At 33.6% G+C, this 26,727-nt stretch overlaps 1 pseudogene; it reads left to right on the plus strand.

Annotated features, from left to right (window-relative positions):
* LOC150034008 (zinc finger BED domain-containing protein RICESLEEPER 2-like) overlaps window positions 1-25,008 on the plus strand; it is a 38,541-nt pseudogene extending 13,533 nt beyond the window's left edge.
* Window positions 25,009-26,727: the final 1,719 nt, after the last annotated feature.

Here is a 26,727-nt window from a genome sequence, read left to right on the forward strand (position 1 = left end):
CCAATTTACCGTTTTGCCCCTATAGTTACATCTAACTCCTTAAGTACCACTGATTCCTTTAATGAACAATACATTATAGTCCTACTATGAGTGAACACCTTTCGAGCCATGAGAAAGTGTGTGGCGCCACATCGTTCAACCCCCAGAATCAACTCTTAAGGGAGCAATCTATCTACTTACCCCTGCTTCAGGGAAAGAGTGAATTCCATCTTGTGTAGCTGAGTTTCTAGCTCCCCAATCAGATGAATCCCTAAAGTGCTAGGTTTGAGTCTGTTGGGGTTGATGCCCTAAAGTCTCGTATCCTGTAGTTTGTAAATAGTATATATGAACATATGTGATTGTTAATATATGATATTTACTTCACATTTTGTTATTTTATTCATTTACGTGTTTTATTTGCTTTACCACAAACCAATAAACATAAAATTCCTGGTTATCTGTATGTGACTTAAGCATGTATGTGGTGACATACAAGTGGATCATGTCTTGAGTGATAACTAAAATGGTCTGTAGCATATAGATATAGGAGGGAAACCTTATCCTGGTAATATTACGGACGCAGCCTGTTTTGTGGAATGGTCACAAGTGTTGTGATTTGCCACAGATGATCTGATCCTGATCATTTGTGTTTGGGACATGCGAGTGGAGGCGTCCTATACAAAGAGTTTGTATAAGACCTGACCACAAAGTGCTAATGTCTCGTTATATAACACCGTTCATGACAGAGACTTCACTTCACTAAGATGACCATAGGTAACTTGACCTCAATTCTGAGTGAGTTGGGAATTCCTGCTATTGAGGGAGGTTCTTTAATTTGTATGGGTGCGAGTGGCCAAGTCGCCGATTCAAACCTACCATTTTGGGGATACGTCTGATTTGGGAGCTGGGAACTCAATTACACAAGACGGAATTCACTCATTCCCTGAGGCAGGGGTAAGTAGATAGATGGCTCATTTAAGGGCTGATTCCGGGGCTTGAACGATGTGGCACCACACACATTCTCTTGGCTCGAGAGGTGTTCACACATAGTTGGACTATGTTGTATTGTTCATTAGAGGGATCGGTGGTACTTAAGGAGTGAGATGTAACTATAAGGGCAAAACGGTAAATTGGCCCAGCTGTACTTACGAGCATCTGTGAAGGGTCATCGTACTCATGATTGGTTATATTCAATGGACACAGAAATATATCTGTGGTAAGATGGACACAGAAATATATCTGTGGTAAGAAGAGTTCAGCTGTTGGTCTTTAGTGGAATCACTAACAGTTAACAGATGGTGAATCTCGTGGCTAAAGAGTTTAGTCAGTCATTCACGTACCGTTGGAGCTTCGAGCCATAGGTCCATTAGGTCACCTGGGTAGCTTGGATAATTCGAGAACCAATGTTTGGGTTAATTTAAAATGTTCAAATTGACAAGAGGAAGTTCAATTATATATGATACAATTGAACTGGTTAATTATAGATGATATAATTGGCTAAATGTATGAGATACATTATTTTGGAGGACATTAGATATAAATATGATTTATATCAAGTAAAGGAAAAATACTATAGTAGATATATGATATCAAACTATAGGATATAAATATAATATGATTATATTTATTAAATAAATGAATTGATTAATTATTTAATAATTAACCAATTTTTTCACATATGAACGTGAGAACGTGGGCCGCGAAGGTTAAGGTAACCGCGGTTTAAAATTTGAAAATTGTTTTCTTTTTTGGAAATAATTCATTTGTGCTATTCGATATCCCGCGTGCCAAAAGGAAACCGTGAAAGATCGATCGTCGAGAGCCTATATGATAGATTCTCTTTCGTCTAAATGATTGTATAGTTCACACATTCCCTAAACGATTGTATACCACTTTCCTAAACAATCATCCAGTTTTTCCTAAACGATCGTGTAGTTTAACTATACGATATGCGTCCCCGCTATACGATAGTAGCGTTCTTCTTGTGCGCGCTTGTCGTCTACACGATACCTTTTCCTCCGTCCTCTACCAAACTCACCAAAGCCCACACTTTGGATTTTTGACGCCGAGGCTACCTGGGTTTCCCTGGTGGTGGTGTTGTCCCCGAATTCTTATTTGTGTACGTTCGGATCGTGCAGTAACAGTCGCCGGGTGCTGGTAGATTGATGGAGTTTTCCGCTGCTGTGGGTTCACATAAACGAAAATCCTCTTCCTTTGGTATAAACCCCTTTTTCTACGTTTTATAGTATTCTGAGCATGCTGTTATTGAGTTTAATATGCATAACTGTTAGTATAGAATGTATATCGTTTATATTCCAGTCACTATGAAATTGGAGCGATCTAAACCCGCTCATGGAACTTTCATTTTGAGATCCTTCAGAGTCGGCAATCTGGCCACTCGCACTCATGCAAATCAAAGGACCGCCCTTATAGGTAGGAGTTCCCAACTCACTCAGGATTAAGATCATGTTACCTATGGTCATCTTAGTTAAATTAAAGTCTTTGTCATGAACGACGTTATATAACGAGACTAAACATTTCGTGGTTCGGTCTTATACAAACTCCTTTGTATAGGACACCCTCGCTCACATGTCTCTACATGAATGATCTGGATCAGACCATCTGTAGTACTTTACAATACTTGTAACATCTACAAAGTGGGTCGTATCCGTAGTGTCACCAGGATAAGGTTTCCCTCTTTTATCCATATACTACAGACCATTTAGGTTATCACTTAAGGCATGATCCACTTATATGTCTCCATAGACATGCTTAAGTCATGATGATAAACAGGGATCTTAGTTTATTGGTTTGTGGTAAATGAAACTAAAATATCTCATATTTCATAGATAACAGTGAAGAAAATATCTCACATTATTACATCACAAGCGTTTGTTCATACAGATGTTTACAAACTACAGAACCCTATGAGATTTAGGGCATCAACCCCAACAATAGGTTATAAACAGGATTGACTACAACATGACTACCTTGTTCAACGAGCTATAGACCTTCCAATCCTTGATGAAAATCAAGGAACAAAAGGGCGAGGAAAATGTTGCTTTATCCTTAAAGAAGTTCTACAGAGGATCGTCCTCTGGACCTAAGTCTGTGTCTTGTTCTTCTGGCACCAAAAAATGGAAGAAGAAGAAAGGTGGAAAAGGGAAAGCTAACCTACCAGTTGCTGCCTAGAAGGGCAAGAAGGCCAAGGCTGCAAAGGGAATTTGTTTCCATCGCAACCACGAGGAATATTGAAAAAGGAACTGTCCCAAATACTTGGTAGAAAAGAAGAAGGCCAAGCAAGGTAAATATGATTTACTTATATTGGAGACCTGTTTGGTGGAGAATGATGATTCTGTCTGGATAATTGATTTAAGCGCCACTAACCATGTTTGTTCTTCATTTCAGGGAATTAGTTCTTGGAAAAAATTGGATCCTGGGGAGATAACGATGCGTGTTGAAATTGGAGACATCATCTCAGCTGTGGCAGTGAGAGAACTCTCGCTAACTTTAGAATAAATATATTTTACTTGAAAATGTATTTGTTGTTCCTTGTTTGAAGAGGAACTTAATTTATGTAAAGTGTTTATTATAACAAAATTATTCTATACAATTCTCTATGAATAAAGTGTTTATTTCCAAGAGTAGTATTAATATTTATTTTGCTAAGCTGAAACATAATTTAGATGTGCTAAGACCATTAGCAGCTAAAACTCTCATTAACACTAAAGTGTTTAAAATTACAGTAACTTAAAATAAAAGACTTAAAATTTCTCCTAAAGAAAATGCCTGTCTTTGGCACCTAAGGTTAGGACACATCAATCTTAATAGGATTGAGAGATTGGTCAAGAATATACTTCAAAGTGAGTTAGAAAAAAATTCTTTACTAGTGCGTAAGTTACGTCTTGAAGGCAAAATGACTAAAAGATCTTTTACTGGAAAAGGTCATAGGGTCAGAGTACCCTTAGAGCTTGTACATTCAGACCTCTGTGGTCCGATAAATTTTAAAACAAGTGGAAGGTTTGAATATTTCATCACTTTTACTAATGATTATTCTAAATATGAGTATATTTATTTAATGCAAAAGAAGTCTGAAGCTCTTGGAAAGTTCAAAGAGTTTAAGAATGAAGTTAAAAATGCATTAAATAAAACAATTAAAACATTTTGATCTAATCGAGGTGGAGAGTTTTTGGATCGTACATTGAAGAACTATTTGATAGTGCATGAAATAGTATCCTAACTCTCAATACCTGGTACACTTCAGCAGAATGGTATATCAGAAAGGAGAAATCGAACCCTGTTAAACATGGTTCGGTCTATGATGAGTTATGCTTCCTTACCTGACTTGTTTTGGGGTTATGTAGTACAGACTATAATTTATATTTTAAACTATGTTCCATCCAAGAGTGTTACTAGAACGCATTTGGAATTATAGAATGGTCGTAAAGCTAGTTTACGCCAATGATAACTTGTAGAAATACAAATTATTGTATCTCTTTTATTTAAAAGTATAGGAAAAAGGTATGAAATTATGACACTTGTACCAAAGAATTCATATAAAAATCAAAGTATGCGATCATACAACTTCAACATTTGATATATTTGAATTACGGGCTGTTATTGCTATATTTATGAATAAAACTCGCCAGCACCAAGCAAACACATGATCACATGAACCAAGCACTCACTGGTGCGATCAAGCAAAAGCTATCAGATACAAACATACAATTCTATAATCAGCTATGACGATGAAGCATGACAAGGGCGGTAGGAGTCAAATCATAGATTGAGTTGGTGGCTGACAAGAGAACTTCGTTGAATATTCAATGAACTTCTGACGCGTTGCAGATGGCGCGTCAGGGTATGAAATTTAATATGCTCCATCAGCACAATCATGACTAAGAGAAAAGAAAAGCATTCTCAGACGACTATAAATACCCATGCAATTGCCATGCAGAGAAGAAAAGAAAAATTATGAGAAGAAAAACTCTGCTAAAAAACTTGACCATTCAGCCATAGAAATACCTTAGCGAGAACTCAGGATTCCTATGAAAGAAAAGGAGGGACAACCTTGTTTGATAATCTACGTGAAGTAGTCTCCAGTAGAGCCAGAGGGAGCAAGACATTGCACACCACGAGTTGATCTTTATCCCTTTCTTTCTCTTAAAGTGTATTTGCATTGTAATTTTAACTTTGACAATTCAAACGTTACAATATGAATACATATTCATTCTATCCTCTGTTTATCTTATCCATCACCATCATGCGTAGCTAATTTGTCTAATGGGTTGAGAAGTATGTAGCTAACACTACTAAGCAATAAGAGAATTATGCGATCAACTTGTTTTATGTGTACTTATATGCGTTACTTAAATAAATTGAAAGATTGTTCTAAGTAAATTTAACCTGAGTTTGAAAGAATTTAGATTTGGAACTCATAAAGCAAGAGGAGATATTCCTTAGAAATAAGTACATCTTCTGCACAATGTACTCACCACATGCATTTTAGGGGGTGTTTGGCTCACCAACATGAGTTGAGTTGAGTTAGTATAATATACCATCTCGTTGTTTGGCCCACCAACTTTAATATTGGTGGAGTTGAGTTGGTATATTTTACCAAATCACCCCAAATCTCCTTTCTTCCTATATTTTCAGTGGCTCTACCCATCGACCATTGTCACATTCCGAGAACTAACCCCGGGTTCTGACAACCACCTCCAATGACAACTCCGACGACCAACTCAGGCTCTGACAACCACCTCTGATGACAATCTGGTGACCAACTCCGGGCTCCAACAACCACCTTCGATGACAATTCTGGTGATGAAATTCGGACTCCGACAACCACCTCCGATGACAGCTCTAGTGACCAACTCCGAGCTCCGACAACAAATTCTTGCCTTCAACAACCACCTGCGGTGACCCAACTTTGATGACCACCTACGGTGACCGAACTCCGATGACCACCTTCATGCTACGAACTTCGATTACCAGTTCCAACCACAATCTTTGATGAAAATCACCTTCGATGATCACCTTTTAGAAAGAAACTCCGACGACCAACTCGGGGCTTTGACAACCACCTTCGACGAAAAACTTTGATAACCAACTCTAATACCACCTTCATGCGACTAACTTCGGGCTCCGACAATCACCTTCGACTACAATGTCTAGCGAAAATCATCTTCGATGATCACTTTGACGACCACTTTCACCCGACCAACTCTTGGATTCAAAAACCACCTCCAATGAAAAACTTTTACAACCAACTCCAATACACCTTCATGCAACCAACTTCAGGCTATAACAACCACCTGCAACTACAAATTCCAGCAAAAATCATCTTCGGTAATAAACTTCGACAACCACTTCTGACTACTATAAGAATGATGATTGTTAAAGTATGTTGTAGAGTTGTTGATTATATAAAAAATTTTATTTTGTCTACATTAAGTGTAATATTTATACGTTAGAATTTGTAAAAAATATTTTTTATTTAATTGAATTCACATATCAAATGTGTTAAAAACTTCAGGCTATAACAACCACCTGTAGCTACAAATTCCAGCAAAAATCATCTTCGGTAATAAACTTTAACAACCACTTTTGACTACTATAAAAATGATGATTGTTAATGTATGTTGTAGAGTTGTTGATTATATAAAAAATATTATTTGGTCTACATTAAGTGTAATATTTATACGTAAGAATTTGTAAAAAATATTTTTTATTTGATTGGATTCACATATCAAATGAGTGTTAAAAATATTTAGACAAAAAGTATGTATGTAGTTGAAAAGTATATAACATATAACAAAAAAAAAAAAAAAACCATAAAATGAAATTTTTTTTCCTGGAACATTTTCCAACAAAAATTAGTGAAAAATAGAGATTTGTTCTCTGATGATCCTCGAAATTTAGAGAAAATGAAAATTAAATTGTTGAAAAAATGTGGTGACGTTCCATTGGTTGTTATGACACATAACAAAAGTTATCCGATCGTTTAGCTCTAGCTACACGATACGATAATCTCTGTTTCGTCTTCTCCATCGAAACGACTGCATTGCAACCTTTCTTTGAAGCCTCACGAGTGACTCAAAACTAAAAAAATACAGACTCGATTGCAATGTTTAATGCCCAAGAACGCAGGGGCCCTTTACAAACCAACCTTTTAAAATAAATAGAAAGACTTAAACTGAGATTTCTTTCCTGAAACATCCATCAACAATATATTCACAAACATTTATCACATAAACGCAATGCAGATTATAAAACCCACTAGTACGGTAAACGATTCAATACAAGAATGGAATTTGGAATCAGAAACCAAAAACCTAGCTTGATACCAATTGAGGAATCTGTGTGAGGAGAACCTTGAGCGGAAGCGGATCATCCAAATTCCATTCATTATCAAATACTAAGTTTACAGTAAACATGCATTTACATTAAACTACAACATGCTTTTACAATTAAAGAGTTCAAGTATTATCACCTTTGAAGAACCTTTCTAATGGAGAATTATTCCTAGTGGCCTTGGAGTATACGTTCCCCACAATAACATAGAATCAAGCATCATTCATTAGCACAAAAAAAAAAAAAAAAAAAAGAAACTCCATTAAAAAATATTAAAAGAAATTGCACTCAGTTCTAAACTTAGCATCAGATTCTCATTGTTTGGGTTGTAAATTTAAACTTATTCACATTGCTATTACTTCATAACTAAAGAAAATTCAAACTACATAGAAGAAAAACCAGATCAGAAGACCCATGAATAGATTAGATAAATAGACGACTAGATCGGAAAAGCCCACAACTAAAAAACATAATATACTCACTCATATTTTCTAGGGAGAATTCACAACACAAATAAAGCCCGTGGATCAGACAAATAGACGACTGGATCGGAAAAGCCCACAACTAAAAAACATAATATACTCACTCATATTTTCTAGGGAGAATTCACAACACAAATAAAGCCCGTAGATCAGACAAATAGACGACTGGATCGGAAAAGCCCACAATTAAAAAACATAATATACTCACTCATATTTTTCTAGCGAGAATTCACTACACAAATAAAGCCCCATAAATGTTTGGAGCTTGTAAATTTTCTTTCACTCAATCAAGAAGACACGACCATTGCTCCAGTTAATCAGCATGAATGATAGACTTTAAGCACTCCCAAAGCTTTACCCCTGCATATGCACAATGTTGAAGCAACAGAAAGAATTCAGTTCCACACATGTCATAGTCAATTATTTTTGGAAGTTACCAAATTTAAAAAGATTGTTCATAGAACAACGAGTTTCCCAAACTCCTATTATACACAAAATATTCAAAAAGGCAGTCTTCAACCCCTATTTTACATCATACATAAATAGACAACAAACACTTACCTCAAAAAAGATGGAACCTGTGACAAGAATGGAAGAATGTTCTTCTAGACTGCATCTTTATTACTCTCAGAAATCTTCTGTTGTTCATGTACATCATTTCAACAAGAACAATTAAGCCACCAAAACAAGCCAACGATTCCAATAACAATTCAACAAACATATCTAGTACTGGGTCAACGGGGGACCAGTTCTTAGCAATGTAATTCTTAAAATGAATGATAGCAACCTAACGAAAAGCCAAGTTACAACAGAAGAAAAACCAGATTGGAAGACCCACGAGTAGATCCAACGCCGGCGACCCACCTCCACGACCAGAACAAGCTAGACGGATAGCGAGCTGACTCACCGGAATCTACAGATCCAAAAAGAAGAAAGAACTCCACCACTGACAGAATCTACGAACGGCGAACTCCACTACGCCGATGACGACCCACCAATGCCGGTGACCCAAATCTACAGATTCAACCAATGTCGGTGATAGAGACCACAACAACGACTGGACAACGTTGTTGAAGATGACAGAGACCCACGACAACGCCCACGGAAAGGATCGAACAACGCCCACAACAATGATCGGATAACAGAGACCAACCACCAACAACGATAGAGACCCAACAACTCTGGTGACGACAACGATCGGAACAATGAAAACTTTGGGGATTCAAACGGCCAAGGAGAAGAGAGGGTGAAAGGAGATAGAAGGTTTGGTTAAAATGAAAGATATGTTTTTTAATAAAGTAAGAAAAAAATAAATTTAGACCTTTAATGTCGGTTTAAAACCGACATTAAAGATCCGTTTTTTTTCTTTTTTTAAAAAATTGACATTATACATCTGGTTTCACTTTTTCCAACCGACATTAAAGCCCAAATTTCTTGTAGTGAAGGAGGGATACCTTATCCTGGTGACACTACGAATACGACCCGCTTTGTAAATGTTGCAAGTGTTGTAAAGTGCTACAAATGGTCTAATCCTGACCATTCATGTGGAGACATGTGAGCGAGGGTATCCTATACAAAGAGTTTATATAAGACCAGACCACAAAATGATTAGTCTATTTATATAATGTCGTTAATAATTGAGACTTATATTTCACTAAAATGACCATAGGTGACATGACCTTAATCCTGAGTGAGTTGGAAACTTCTGCCTATGAGAGCGGTCCTTTTATTAGTATGGGTGAGAGTGACCAGATTGGCAACTTAACAAGTCTACCTTTTTTGGGATTCGTCTGATTGGGAAGCTGAGAACTCAGTTACACAAGACGAAATTCACTCCTTTCCCGAAGTAGGGGTAAGTAGATAAATTGCTCTCTTAAGGGCTGATTCCGGGTTTTGAACATAGTGGCCACACCCTTTCTTTGGAAAAGAGGACTCAGTCATAGTAGGACTATGACTTATTGTTCATTAGAGGAATCTGTGGTACTTAAGAAGTTAGATGTAACTATAGGGGCAAAATAGTAAATTGATCCAGTTGTATTTACGAGCGATTTGTGAAGGGTCATCGCACTGTTGATTGTTTATATGGACACAGAAATATATCTGTAGTGCGAAGACTGCAACTGTCGGTATTTAGTGGAGTGACCAACAGTTAACGGATGGTGGATCTCGTGACTAAAGAGTTTAGTCAGTTATTCATATACCGTTGAAGCTTCAAACTACAGGTCCATGAGGTCCCCTTGGTAACTCAATGGATTTAAGTTGAGAATCAGTTTTTGGGTTAGTTTGAAGTGTTCAAATTAACAAGAGAGAATTTGATTATATATGATATAATTGAATTGGTTCGATTATATGTGATATAATTGATTTGATGTATTAGATACATTAATTGGAGAAATTGATATAAATATGATTTATATTAAATAAAGGAGAAAAGAACTATGATTTAAATATTACATATGATGTGATATTAAAACGATATGTTATAAATATAATATGATAAGTTAGTTATTATATTTATTTATAATAAAAACAATTATGAGATAATTGTTTAGTTATTTATTTTCTCCATTAACCGTGCAAGTGGGGATTAATTTCAGTTTTGAATAATTGAAGGATAAAATGAAAAGAGTTTTCTTTTTATAAATGATTGCTTCATTAATTGCTTCACTAATCGTTTACACACGAGAGACTACACAATAGCCCTCACGAGAGATTAAACGATCGAGTGGGATTTGATAGACGATCGTCTAAATGATTGAGCGAGAGATTAAACGATCGTCTAGGAGATTGCTCACGATAGCGAGATATTACTAGATGATTGGCTAACGAGTCTCACGAGAGCGAGAGATTACTAAACGATCAAGTATTCTCAGTCTATGCAATAGACAAAACCTTTCTCCCATTTACTTGATCGTGTAATTCGACAGTATACTTCCTCCTTCCCTCTACCAAATTCACACAGAGCCCACACCTCCCGAATTCTCACTCCAAGAATACCAAGGTTGCCGAGTGGTAGTATCGAAGTGTTGTTGTTCAAGGAGCAGACTGTTCGTGATTGTAACGACAGTGAGAGATTGGCTAGAAGATTGCTCACGAGAGCGAGATATTACTGTGTGATTACTCATGAGAGCGAGATATTTCCAGAATAAGAGTTCTTCAAAGGTATGTCTGTCAATTCCTGTTGTATTTAGTTAAGAAAGCATGCTGTAATTTTCTTTATAATGCATAACTATTCTTGTATGTTTGTGAATACATTTATTCTTGCACAATGGGTTTTGAAATATCTTGCTGGTTCTCTTGAGTAAGAGTTCCTTCATTGATCTGCAGGTCTATTAGGTCCCCTTCCTAGCTTTTAAAAGGTATTGAAGTAATTTGTCATTAAATTGAATTTGAAATGTTCAAATTTAGAATTGGAAATTTTATATTGTATGTTGATACATTTTAATATAAAGTTCAATTTTAGACTTTATTATTAATGTTTGATATGATTTAATTGAGAGAATGAAATATCTGAAAGGAGTTCATATATTAATTTAATATGAATAAGATTCATATTGAAAACTATAGGTTAAAAATAATGTGCATTGGATGCGTATTAAAATTATAGGTTAAATGAGAGAAATGTTTTTGAATATGATTCAAATAGGAAATTAAATTAAATATATGATATTTAATTGGATGATTAATTAATTGAAGAATTAATTAATTATTTAATTTAATTAAAAATTGAAATTAATTAAATTGATTAAATCAAAACTATAGGTTAAATTTAATGTACATTAGATGCACATTAAAACTATAGGTTATGTGAGAGGAAAACTATAGGTTACGTGAGAGGAATCATTTAAATATGATTTAAATGATCATTTAATTAAATATGATTTAATAAATAAATTTAATTTAAATAAATCAACTCCCTTTAGGGAAATTACGAGAAAACATGTGATCAATCCCACGTTTTTCTCTCCCTCTCTCACTCTAAAAAAAGGGTTTTGTTTTGCAGTGGGAGAAAGTGGGCTGTCAAGCTCTCTGTGTGTTTTTTCTTTCTCAGAAAAGAAAGAAAAAATCGTTATGTGATGTTCTCAAATCCCAATAAAAAGAATCTCACAATTCTTCATAGCTTCAATTCCCTACAAGAATAGGGAGGTTTCCAAGTGGTGGTACCCAATCCCAATTCGAGAAATTCTACGAAAAAGGTTTGCATGGTAGGGTATCTTCCCTTGTATGATTAGTCTTTTTCGGAATAGAATGTTTAATCGTTATTACCTGTTATACTAATGCAAAATTGTTTTGATTTTAAATGCAAACTAAAAAAAAAATGATTATGTGTTTTGACTTCTGCTGTGTCTCTTAGAGTTTTCATCCCTTGAATGTATGTGGGGAAGTTTAGATTAGAAGTGATAGTGCTGTAGAATTGGAATTGGGGTTTTTCTCAGTCAACTGCCAAGAATTTCTTCCCCATGATGGGGGATTCATTAACGCCTCCCTTTTTGTATAGAATTTGGTTTTGAATACAAATACTCAGCTGTCTATGCCAAAATAGTAGAATTCCTTGCTGGCCATGATTATTATTATTATTATTTTTCATGAATTTGCTTCTTCTGGGTGCCATTGGACTTCCCACTGCTTCTATATTGTATCCTTAAATCTATTTCTTTGCCCCTCCTGAGTAAGTTTTCTTCTTTCATAAACAAATTTTATGAGATTATTATTCTTTTGCATCTATAGGCCACCTCAATTATACTATTGACATACTTTTAAGATTCTTTTATCTTTGTAATATTTTGAATATGTTGGTTTATTTTGCTAATATGAGTCAACCTTACGCATTCGAGCTCAACAATTTCTTTGACTTCGAGCCCTCGATAGTCATATAATCTATAACACTTGAAGCTTCTCTTTGTAACTTTGGATTAGTTTTGGTTTACAAACCTTGCAAAATCTGAAAGGTTATTATTGGTTGTAGGTTTGGACTAATTCGAATAATTAGTTAAGGTTTATGGTGGATTTTGGACTAATTCAGACCCTCCAAAGTAGACAACAAACTCTCTCAATCTTTAGACTTTAGAGTTCTATTTATATATTGATCGATATGATTTTTTTTTAGTACCTACAATTAAGTAGGGGGATTTGAACTGCTAACCTCGTGGTTTCTAACACATTCGGATACTAGTTAACCTATTCTTAGTTAAACAACTTGTCACTTTCTTTGTTGTGTATTAGTTAATTTTTTGTATTTCAATAAAGTTGAGCTGTATATTTAAAAGCAATTAAGATTTTATTTTGTACATGTATAGGTAAGAGAAATACTATTGATTTGCACATGCGCAAGCAAAATATGTCTATTAGTTTTGAAGTACCATAACGATGATAGTCAATACTTGTCACAAAAAATAGACTTTTAATGTCAACTGATATTAAAGGCAATTGACATTGAAGAAGGTGTTATTTGAAGTATTTAATGTTGGTTGTCTTCATTATCTTTAATGTCAATATAAAATCAACATTAAAGACTACCAACATTGAAGAATGTGTTATTTAAGGTGTTTAATGTTAGTTGTCTTTAATGTCTATAATATCTGTTTAAATTCGACATTAAAAACAACCGACATTAAAGACCTTTTATAATACGATCTTCGATGTTAGTTTGCAATTGACATTGGACCCCTATAATCTCAGTTTTAAACCAACATTAAAACCCAATTTTATAGTAGTGAAGGAATAGTAAAATATCAGGGGCAAACACTAGAAGGCATATCCAAACACACAAAAGAAAACTCCAAAAAAATGCAAATCTTAAAAAAAAAAGAAAAAAGCAGAAAAAGAAAAATATTCAAATCTACAAAAATAACCACATATCTAGTAGATCTAAAACAAATAATAATAAAAAAAAAAACACAACCCCTAAGAAGCATACGAACCAGAGAAAAGAGAGATCTTCATAGATAGAAAGAAACCTAAAAAACAGTCCATGCAAGTGAGAGAGAATAGAGAATATGAGAAAAAGAAATCAAACGAGATGAAGAAGAAGACGAACAAGACAAGTGAAAGAAGAGAGAAGATGTGAGAGATGAAAGAAGGTGGAAGGAGTAATGTGAACAAACGTGTGAGACGCCAGAGGTAAAAACACGTGAGAGTGAGTAAATAAGGAGAGTTGAGAAATCAGAAGATATTTTAGGATGACGTTATGTGGGCTTTTTTTGTCTACCCAACCCAACTCAACTTAGAAGTCGAATGCCCCTTTACTAATTAAATTTAGTATGATACCTTATTGTCTCTCAAATTTGTTCTGTAAGATATATTCTCTTTATTATACAATCTAAAATTACTTAGTTTTTTAATAAAATGTGTTGGTCAAATATTTAAAAATTAATCAATACTAGTTTTATAATAAATACCTTAGGTTAAAATTGAAAATATGAATTTGACCAAGTTAACTCAATTTAAAAACTATATAAATTTGTCTATAAACTTTTATGTTTTGGATCGATTAGATATTTATTTTTGAAAATAGTTATTAAAATCGGATCAACAATAACTTTTGAGGACGACATATAGGCTTTTGTGCCAGATGGGTTAATTTGGTGATGGGTTGCGTCTTAAGCGATGTTTCATAATTTTTGGGTTGTTTGAGGTCTAACCTGAGATGGTATATCCTATATTTTTGGGTTAGTGATGGGTTGCATCTTAAGCGATGTTTCATAAACTTTATTTGTTATGTTAAGGATATTTTTGCTTTATTACCTATTGCGTTTTATGTGAATAGTTTGTATATTTTATAGATTACTAAACATCATGTTATTTCTCACTTTTTTTAATATGTTAGTTTAATTTTCCTTCTACGATGCGAGAATGTTGTGCTGTTAAAAGATATTGAAAGGTTTGTATGGTAGTACATTTGAATAGATATTAAACTTTGATAACTCGATCTTTATGATGAGTCAGAAAAACAAATTATTCACTCATAAAATAATAGCTATTAATTTACAAAAATTTGTGTTAACAAGTACATTATCAAAGGTAAAATATTGTAAATTCAATACCGGAACACATTAAACAATGCTAAATTTAATAGGTTCATTTATCTAAATCTCAATTTTTTCGGAATCCAATATCTTGGACGGATATAAAAATCATATTATTATTTTATTTTTTGAAAAAATTTTACTGATAAAAGATATGTCAAACTATTTACCGAAATAACAAAAAAAAAAAAAAACTAATAGATGTTGATAAATTATCAATGATAGACTTCTATCAGTTTCTATAACATTAAAATTTTGCTATTTTGTATAAATAGTTTTTATTATTTTTCTATTTTTAAAAATTTTCCTTATTAGCATCCAAATTTACCAACCAATTACACGTTGTAATAAGTTTGAGTTTAACAAAGGGGGATTTTTAAATATAAAAAATTGGGCCAAAATAATTACAATCTGTCGCAAAAAAAAAATAAAAAAAAATTAAGGAAAGTTGCAGTCCAACCAAAGCCCAAAAATGATGTGAAATACCAAAAAAGCCTAGCCTGACTTTTCTTCTTCAGTCGATTTTTCCCTCCAACATTTCATCTCCTTCTTCAGCGATTAACTGTTCATCTTCTTCAGCCGATTTCGTTCACTCTTCTTCTTCTTCTCCTTCTTATTCTTTTTCTTCTTCTTCCATCATGCTGCTTCATGTCGACTTGGTTATTTTCCATCATACTACTTCACGACGCTTCTTTGATCGGAGTTGATTGATCTTCTCCAACATTTTTCTATTTAGGTCCATTTCTTGTTACTATTATTTTAGGTTGTTAAAGCTGCAGGAAAAAGAAAACGTACAAAGTTTAGATCAAAAATATTAGATGATGACAAAAAAATTGTCAATGAGAGGCCCAAGAGAGAAAGGAAACAAACAACAAAGACAAAGGAAATGAAAAAAGTATCTCCTAAAAAGAAGAAAAAGACCGAAACGACTTCATTGATGGATAGTGCTCCAAGCTTCAGCTTAAACATCTCTCAACTAAACTCTCAAACTCAATCTCAACCTTCTCAATCTGAATCTCAAACATCTCAAACTTAATGTTAGAACTTGATTTTAGAATGTTATTGAAAAAGACTACAATACTATTAACAATGATCTATGTTATCTTGTGAGTGATATTTTGTGAATGTTAAAAGTGACAATGAACATTGATGGTAGAACTACATCTATAAGAATTCTAGTTTATACTAATGATGTTATCTGCTGTGATTGTATCAGCTTTATAAACTTTTGAATATGTGTTGGATAAAATACTATCAGGTACATAATAAATAAACTACTATCAAATATGTGTCTAATGTAATTCTATTAGGTACATCATGAATTCTATCATTGATAGACAATAATAGAAGTCTATAAATTTCTATTAGTGATGGTCTATTAAAAAAGAACATGATTGTAAACTCCATTTTACTTACTGCTCACTGAGCTCTGATAACACTCGTTGTCCCAAATGACTATGATCTTCACATTCACAATCACAAAACATTCGAGATTTAACGGTCAATAACAATTCAAGAGTCAGGAGAGGTAATATGTTGAGGCTTGAAATTCTTCTGTCGTTTACCAAATGGTAGCTCGATCATGTAGACGAAACTTTAAGAACTAAATGATAGTTCAATTATGTAAACGATTGGATGAAACACTAAACGATCATGTAGACGCAGTTGACTGGAGCTAGACGATCGAGTAGACGACAGCTGATGAGCTAAATGATCGTATAGACGATTGGACGCGGAGCTAAACGATCAAGTACACGATGCGATAGGAACTACATGATTGTGTAAACGATACTTTAGTAAATTCTAAACGATCGTAGAGTTAGAAAGAAAAGACATGGGAGTTAAAATGGTTCGGCCAAAGGCCTACGTCCACTGTGCATGTTGAAGAATAAGTTGTTGAGGTAGAAACTGAAGAAGAAAGTTGAACCACCATTTTTGTTTCTGGTTTATTTTGTGTACGAAGAATGAGGAAGTTGAACCACCACTTTTTGCTTGAGCTATTTACAAGAGTTTAAGCAGTCCTTTGGAACATTTTGCAAGAGTTTGGATGTTGATATTGTCAATTTGCGTATCTCAAATTATTTTTTGATTTTAAACTACTATCAGTGTCTATCTATGTTTAAATATATATTATATAGTTTTGAAGTCTATCAATTCCATAGTTTACTCATAGACATTGATTGACATCTATCAGTGTCTATCAACTCTCAACTCAATTACTATAATGCTATAATGCTTCTAGTTTTGATGCCAAAAAATGAATTAACCATGCTTCATCCTAATATTGCAACAACTTTTACATAAAAAATGAAATCAATATATAAATTTTAATAACCAAAACTAATATACTGTATTAGATGGTAAAGAAGAAACATTGACTTTCAAATTGACCATTAGACAAGTTCATTATCAATATCCATGATCAGTTCATCAAGTATCTTCATTTTCAGAATAGCAATGGTATACACTTATTGAAAGATATCAGTGGATATCAACACAATAGTATATCAATATATATAAATGATAGACACTGATATAAATCTATTAGTGTCTATCAGTATATGTTAGTATTTGTATAAATAGGTATATCACATGTTTCAATCTAGAAAAGAAATATAAACAAAGAAATTCAAGAATTTTATCCTATAAAGATAGTGTTCCATTATCAATCTATTTGGCAATACAAGGGAAAAATGAACTATAATGATTACATCATTGGCTAATTAGGCGAAGTTTGCAAGTCCTAGAATTGTGACATTTAGAATGACAACGACTACATCTTAATGAAGTACTTTTAGCTTCACCTATAGATGGAAACCTTTGTTTTTCAGGCCTTCCTGCTGAACGTTTAAAAATAGGAGGTAATGCTCTAATACAATCATCTAAAACCCTCCAATTTGAATGGACTTCAACAGGTCAAATATAACCTATATATGTCCATGAAAATGCACTTGAGTAATAATAATTAGATATATAGGAATAAATATCCATGTTAAGCAGCCAAAGAATAGCAAGCGCGTGAGAGCATGGAATTTCTTCAAAATCCCATACTCGACAGCTACAAGATCCTAAATTAAGCTTTACTAGAAATTGTTTATCACCATCCATTCTGAGTATTAAACATTGTCAATAGGTTGAACCTAATAAATAAAAATGAGAAAAGAAATTAGTACATTACAAACATACCAAATATACAAATAAATAAAAAGTTGTAGAAATCTATGAATGTTAGAGTGATAGACTTTTATCATGGTCTATCAATGATAGACAGTGATAGACAGTATCACTGTCTATCATACTGAATACCATTTTTCTATCAATTTTATAAAGAATACTTACCATGAAACTTCTTGCTTGTTCATGTTGGTTGCAAAATATATTCACTGCCCAAGGAGTCAAAATTGTTGTCATTGACAAACTAGTTTTCCTTCGATCATGAAACCATTTTTGTAGTAAACCTCTAATTGCATCGAGTAAACTTGCAACCGGTAAGTTCATATTCTCTTTCAAAAAAGAATTTACACACTCTGAAGGGTTTGTTGTCATCATTTCATACCTTATTCTTTGAGAATATGCTTGAGACCACTTCTCAAATCCATAGATCTCATATTAAACTCGAAGTCATCAACAATATAAGATTTAGCACAACTAAAGTAAAACTAGTTAATCCAAGGATCCTTGAACAACTTTTTCAAATTTTGCAGAACATGTTGAATGCACACACAATACTCAATATTGTTAAACACATTTAAAAAACCCTTTAGAATGCTCAAATTTTTGGGTTTGATGTCCTAAAAACTCACAGTTTGTAAAATGATAAACATTTTCTATAATCAATATACTTGTTATTGATTTAATAAATTGTACGAAAGTCTAAATCCAATAAACTAAGACCCATGACTATTATATGAGTACTTTAAATTTATGTGGAGAGATAAGAGTGGATCGGGTTCGAGTAAATAGTCAAAATGATCTATGGTACATGAATGAGGCTGGGTACTTTATTCTGGTACCACCATTGGATGCGGCCTACTCTGTAGTTGTTACAAAGAGTTTTAAAGTGCTACATACAATGTGATTCTAATTCGTACATGTTATGACATGAGGAGTGGGGGCATCCTATGCAATGAGTTTGCATAAGATCAGGACCAAGAAATAAGTCACTCTTACTTTATAACACTGTTTACTATTTAAGACTGACTATTTCACCTAGATGGCCAAGGTAACTCGATCTTAATCCTAGGCTAACTATGAACTCCTGTTTATTTGGGATTGCCTTTAGATTTGCATAGTTGAGGGTTGGCTCAATAACACCAGCTCAATAAGACTCTCATTTCAGGGGTAAGACCAGATAGATAGCTAGGGACATAGGGTGCAAGACAGAGTTCACACCTACCCGATTTAGGGATAGAAGAAAGGTTGTTCTCTCAAGTATTAAATCCAGGTCTTGAACAAGGGGCCCCACCCTCTAACTGTGTTGAGAGAGTTTGGTTATGTGATTGGATCACAAACCGGTTGTTCATTAGAGAATCAGTAGGGACTTGAGGAATAAGATGTAATCTCGGGGGTAAAATAAATATTTGACCCAGCCGTTATTACAAACAACCTGTGAAGGGTCGACTTGCTGATTATGGTTAAATCATGTGGACATAATATATCTACAGTGAGGGGAGTGCAACTATGGGCTTTAGTGGAATGACCCATTAGTTAATGAATGAGGGTTGATTTGGTCTAATGAGTTTGGCCAATTAATCTCGGATTGTTGGAGCCCATGATCTGTAGGTCCGCGAGGTCCTCCTACTTGCTCGTAATGGACTAACTCTAGCATAGTGTGATAAGTTAATTTGAAACGTTCAAATTAGAATTAAGGGAATTAGTAATTATATAAGATATAATTATATGTTTAATTTTAGAATTAAACGGAATAGGAGAATTTATATATTTAAATATGATTTAAATATATAAAGATGGATATGTGTTAAAATTAATTTATTATTTGATATTAAATTAACTAAGTTTTATTTAATAATTAATTTATAAAATTAATTAATTTTTTCATTTTAAAATCAAAATAGATTTAATAAAACCAATTTTTGATTTTTTGGGATAAAATTGAAAAAGGAAAACAAAACAAAACACTTACATGCAAAAAAAGATTTTTTCATTATCCATCACCTAAGTAGCTCACACATGAAGCAATGTCTTGGTCTTGTCTTCTCCAAGCATGAGCTGCAATTCATGCAACTTTTCTCTTTGCATGTTGATTTGCAATATAATGAAGAGATTGGAGTGAAAATCGGGCATGCAATCCATAGAGAATTTTAGAGAAAATTTGGTTTGAAGAAAGGTTCTTCAACAAGGTTGTTGCAGTGAGCTTTTCTCCTTCTACCCTTGATTCAAACTTGTTTTAATTTCCACAACTCAATCTAGAGCACCAAGAGAATATTGGGGAAGATCTTGAGGTGGTCTACAACAAGATTTGGAGAAGATAGTAGCTGTTGAAGGAGCTTTGAAGAAGTTCTACAAGAGGTATGTCTTGAAAGTCATTTTTTCTGTAAAAGCATGCTTTATATTTTGCCAAAATTAGTGAATTTGAATGCTTAGATGATCCTTGTACTTCTGTTGCTGTTGATACAATCCTACACAAATGTCAATCATAGACATTGACTAAATATTCTCTATCCCCTAAACTAGTTTGTATATGTTCGAAAAACCATTTCCCTGATACATCATTCTCAGAACCTATATTAGCAAACACAAGGGGAAAATATTATTGTTACCATCCAGTATGGAAGCTGATAGTAGAGTACCACCAAACTCAGACTTCAAAAACGTGCCATCAACAAATATGGTAGGTCTACAGTACCTTCACACCTCAATAGATGCACCAATAGCCATGAAACATAATTTAAAATGTCCATTTTCATCATGATCGTATAACAAAGCTATCTGATTGTTTAGCTTTAGCTATACGATGCAGCAACCTCCGTTTCGTCTTCTCCATCGAAACGCACTGCAACCCTTCTTCTGAAGCCTCATGAGCGACTCAAAATTTTAAAAAATACAGACTCAATTTAAAATTATATTCCAAAAACGCAAAGGCCCTTACAAATTAACTTTGTAAAATTTAAAGAAGGCCTTAAAATGAGAATTCTATCCCGAAACATCCATCAACAATTCATCCACAAAAACTTATCCCATAAATGCAATGCAGATAAAAAAACCCAACCATTACTATAAATAAATTTGATGAAGAAACGTACACTTACACAAAAAAAATAGAAGAAAGAAATCATACCGTGGTCAAGGAAGAATTTCGATGAAGAAGATTAGCGAGGAAGAAGATCACGGTGGCAAGAAGGAGAATGGGCGAGGAAGAAGGTCACGACGTTTGACGAGGAAAAAGAAAACAACGTTCAACGAGAAAGAAGATCAATGCGTTCGACGAGGAAGAAAGAAGAATAGAGTTTAATGAGCACGACAAATAAAATTTGAAGAAAAAGAAAATCGGCAAGGAGGAAAATCATGGTGTCGAGAAAGAGAATAAGCGAGGAAGAACATCAATACGGTGTTTGTAATTTGAGAATGACGAAGAGGAAAATCACGACATCGACGAGGAAGCAGAGTTCAGCGAGCGAGCGCGGCAAATGAAATTTCAAGAAAAGAAAAATCGGTGAGGAAGAATGGTATTTTTGATAATTTAAAAAAAAGGAAAACTAGAATTTCTTTTTTGCTATAAATTGAAATTATTTTTATTTTTTTCTTATTTATAAGAATTCCTCTTTAATAAATTAGAATCTCTTATCAAAGAAAAAACTTAATAAGTAAATCAATAACCTCACACTTAATAACCTTTAATAAACTCCCTAAAACAACGATCTAAACTAGGGGTGAGTATGTTCAACCGAAAAACCGACACGACCGACCCAAACTGGCCGAAATAGAGTCAGCCGGTCGGAAATCTAAACAAAACAGTCTGGGTCGATTTTTGGTTTTTCGAACCTAAGGAATCGACCCGACTCGATCGAAATATTTTAAAAAATAATAATATAAATTATAAGTTATTAGGGACCTAGGATTGTCTATATCTTTGACTCTTTCTACTTTTCTAGCTTCTTCTTTCTTCCACACCCGCAGGTCGTCACCACACATAACGCACATCCGCTCTGTACGACTTCCTTCCAACTGCAGACTTCGGGCTTCCAGCCGGACATCGTTCCAACTTTCTTCTTTCTTCTTTTCTTCGTAGTTCATTGTTTTGTCCTCGATCTAGAGCCTCCATCCTTCCAGCCGGCATCGTAGACTTCGTTCTTCCAGCCACTCCGCACGAACGCCAACCGATCTTCTTTTCTTCGTTATGGTTATGCTAGCCACTTTGCCGATCTTCTTTTCTTCGTTACGCCAGCCGCTCCACACGAATGCCATCGTTCCGCTCCGCACGCACGTGGTCCACCCGATAGACTTCAAGTCATTTTTTTTCTTTCTTTCGCAGGTCCGTATATTCGTAGCTTGATATCTTCTATTTCAACCGTTTTAATGTATTGTAGATTGTAGATTCCAACCGTTTCAATGGAAATTAGTTTGATTTATGGATGTGGTGGGTAGTGAATGACTGATTATAATGTATTGTAGATTGTACACAGTGGCCAAAAAAATAGAAATTAGTTTGAAAACAACGGATATGGAGTTTGAGTTTGAAAACAATGGAGGTTAGTTTGATTTGTGGATGTGTAGGTTGTGATTGACTTAACAATCTTGCTGATTTTATGTAAAGCTGAAATCCTTTGAGTTTTTGTGAATTGTGTGATACTGACGTCTGTCATGTTGTGGTTCAGCTACATGGATTCAACGAATATGGAGTTTGTTGGAACTACAACTAATGCTTCAAAAAATGAACTAGATACAGAAGAAACGGATGCCAATACAAATATCATTGATGTTGATTCAGTAATGAGACTCAGATGTTCCAAATCCACCAAAAGAAGGAAGGCGGTGAAAAAATCTATGGTTTGGGATCATTTTGAGAGGCTAAAAGGTGATCCTAAAGACCCTCATGCTCAATGTAAGTACTGTGGAGTTGTCTATGCATGTCATTCCAAACGTAATGGTACTGGGACTATGAAGAATCATTTAGAAAATTGTAAAAAATACCCTTACCAGAAAAAGAGAGATCCAACCCAAATGACATTATCTTTCAAAACTAAAGCCAAAGACAATGTTGGGGATAATACGTCACAACTTGTATGTGAGTCATATAGTTTAGAGAGTTGTTGGGAAGCGTTGGTTGAAATGGTAATTGTTGACGAATCGCCATTCAAGTTATGGAGGGTAAAGGATTTAAGAAATTTTTTGATAGATTAACATGTGCAAGCCAACCTAGATTTGTTATTCCGTCTCGATTTATTGTGGCTAGAGATGTGCTTAAGTTGTATGTTAATGAAAAAAAGCGTTTGAAAGACATGTTTGTGAACAAGAAATATAGAGTTTCTCTCACTACGGATTGTTGGACATGGGGATAAAATATAAATTACATGGTACTAACTGCCCATTTCATAGATTCTGATTGGAGATTACATAAAAGGATACTTAGTTTTTGTCCAATTGAGAATCATAAAGGTGATACTATTGGTAAAACCATTGAAAAGAATTTGAAGAATTTGGGCATTGAAAGGGTAATGACTTTGACTGTTGATAATGTAAGTTCGAATGACACTGACACTGCTTATCTTTTCAAAAGATTCAATAGGGGATTATTTTTTGGTAGAGAATTTCTGCATGTTCGTTGTTGTGCTCATGTATTAAATCTCATAGTATGTAATACTTGTAAGGAACATAATGATTGCATTGAAAGGATTCGATATGCTTTACGGTTTATAATATCTTCTCCTGCACGTTTTTTGAAATTTAAAAAGTGCATTGAAAATGAAAAACTTTCTTGTAAGAGTTATGTGTGTCTTGATATTCCCACTAGATGGAACTCTACATATTTGATGTTTGAGGCAGCTTTGAAGTTTGAAAAGGCTTTTGATAGATTAGAAGATGAAGACGCTTCTTATAGACACGATTTGTCACCAAATAAGGAAGATTGGACAAATGCTAAGATGTTGATTAAGTTTTTAAAAGCCTTTAATGATGTGACATTGAAAATTTCAGGGTCTTTGTACACCACTTTGAATATAGTTTTTCATTAGATTACAATAGTTCAGAATTATATACGTTTAAATTCTGGTAGTGCAAATTCAATGCTAGTTGGAATGGCAATAACATGAAGGTCAAATTTCAGAAGTATTGGGGGAACAATGAAAAAAATAATCTATTGTGTATGTTGCTATTGTGCTAGATCCTCGAAAAAAGCTAAGGTTTGTATCTTTTTGCCTTAAAAATTTTTTTGGGCCAGAAGTAGCCAAATCTATAGGAAATGTAGTGGAACAATGTCGTAGACGTCTCTTTCATGAGTACAGTATTACTCATACTCAGAGTGAGAATGAGAGTGGGAGTGGGAGTACTACTACTAATACACCAATTGTCTCAGCCTCGGAGATCATGATTGATTGTGATCCAACTGATAAGGTGGGTGATGACTTTGTCTATGATACAATTGATCTTGATTTTGAAGGCGATAAGACTACACCTTTCGAATAGGGGTCAGAGATTGATATTTATTTGTTGGAAGCGAACGTTAAGAATGAAGGTTTGAGATATTTTGGCAATTCCAGTATCTACTGTATCTACTGTTTGAGATATTTTGGCAATTCCAGTGGAAGAGGAACAATCATCGGTTTGAGGTTCTTAGTCGTATGGCTAGAGATATTTTGGCAATTCCAGTATCTACTGTAACATTTGAGTCGGCTTTTAGTATAAGAGGTTGTTGATTCATCATGTTGTTCATTGGCTCCAAAAACAGTGGAGGCTCTCATTTATACTCAAAATTGGCTAAATTCTGGTTCAATAGATCTTGAAGTTCAGCATGACATGGAAGAAGCTTCATTATTTGAAGAAGGTATTTATTCATCATTTGTATTTTGTAGATATAACTTGTTAGATTAAAATCTTAATGAGGTTGTCTTTCTCTTCTTAATCTTAGTTATATAGGATTCAGAGCGGTTATGGACAATTAAAAAAACATTCAAGACCTTCCATATTTTGCAAAGTTGTCAGTTAGCAATTAAGCATTTACCATTTGATTTTATTGTAATTTTGTTGTATTTGGCAATTGACTTGATGTTTTATTGTAATTGGGTTGTATTTGACAATTGACTTTATGTTGTAATTTCTAGTTTGATTGTATTGTAGGTGAGTATGTATCATGTGACATTTCTATTTGTGACGTACACTCTCGACTCTTATATTAGTTTTGTTTTCAATTATATATGTAATAGGTGTTAGAGGTTCTTTAAGCAATTAAGCGAAGCGAACAGTAACACAATCCCAAACAATGGACATGTTAATTGTTAAATATTAAGGGTTATCAAATCAAATCAAATCAATATCTTATTTTTAATATCTCTAGGCTAGCTCTATTCCATAAGTATTAAAATAATAAAATGTGAATTATATTGAATTCTGACTCACAATCACAAATTAAGAGAGAAAACTAAACATGATTGATAAGGAAGTTAATAAATAGTTGATTTTTTATTTGTATTAAAAAATTACTATTTATAACAATAATGATTTATAACTAAATATAACTTCTACTCAATATCAATTTTTCTTAGAATTTTAATAAATTAATATAATTTCTTTTAAAGGAAGAAAAAAAACAAAAACAAAAAAAGTTTTTAAATATTTTTTTTTAAAAAAATAATAAAATCATAACTCGATCAAAACTGACTGACCGGTCGGTCGGTCGTGTTTACGTTTAGTTGCCGGCCGGGACCGGTTTGGAGATTCTGGTCGGTTTAGGGTCGGTCTGGTCGGAAAATCGACCCCGACCGGCCGATGATCACTCCTAATCTAAACAACCGGTTAAATTACAAGTGTACCTAGGAAGTTCTTGAATTTTTAAATGCTTCAAATAGTTTTATAAAACACAGTTTTTGATAATTTAATTCTAAAAAAAAGTCCCAACTTTTAATTCGTTTAATAACTTTCATTGGCGTGTCAATTAGGAGTTCTGATAATGTTTTCATTTTCCAATTTTTGGTTTTCATTTTTAAGAAAAACAGAGTTCTTTGATAATCCATCATATTTCTTGTTTTCAAAATTTGAAAAATATTTTTAAAAATTGAGTTAAAATTTAGAAATTACTAGAAATGGTTTCTCCCAACTATGTTTCCATTTTATAAAATATGGTTTCAAAATTGGAGAAAAAGAGCTCTGTATTTTGGTTTGTTAGCAAGCACATACAAGCATATCTTCAACTTGGCACTCGGTTTGATTCCTGGTTAGTCAACTATTAATTGAGTTGAATTTGAATCGATATCATTTAAAACAAATCATTCGAATGAGAAATAATATTATAAATCAAATTTGAACAACATTTATAGAATAGAAATAATTATGTTGCTGTTAATTTTGCATAAGGACTTATTTTATTTGATAATATAATTTTTTTTTGTAAATATTTTATTGTTTGTCATATATTTTTTGTTTTAATTAAGTTATATTTATACTTAAAGCAATGGAAATGTAAGGAAAAAGAAATAAAAAATACTTATCAAACAAAATTTGTTTTCCTCTTCCAAAAAATAAGAAATAGAAACATATATTAAAGAATTTATTATTTCTAATTTTTAAAAATTAGGAAACTAAAAAGCACAAAACAAAAATATTATCAAAACGGAGCCTAAATTATTGAACTTTCAGTTTATTTATGCTTGATACAAACTTCAAGCCATTTAAATTTTATAAAAATTACAATACTTAGCATATAAGAAAAGAAAAAC

This window comes from Benincasa hispida, chromosome 9 (genome assembly GCF_027475165.1).
Source record: "Benincasa hispida cultivar pf3 chromosome 9, pf3_genome.v1.1, whole genome shotgun sequence".
NCBI classification, from domain to species: domain Eukaryota; kingdom Viridiplantae; phylum Streptophyta; class Magnoliopsida; order Cucurbitales; family Cucurbitaceae; genus Benincasa; species Benincasa hispida.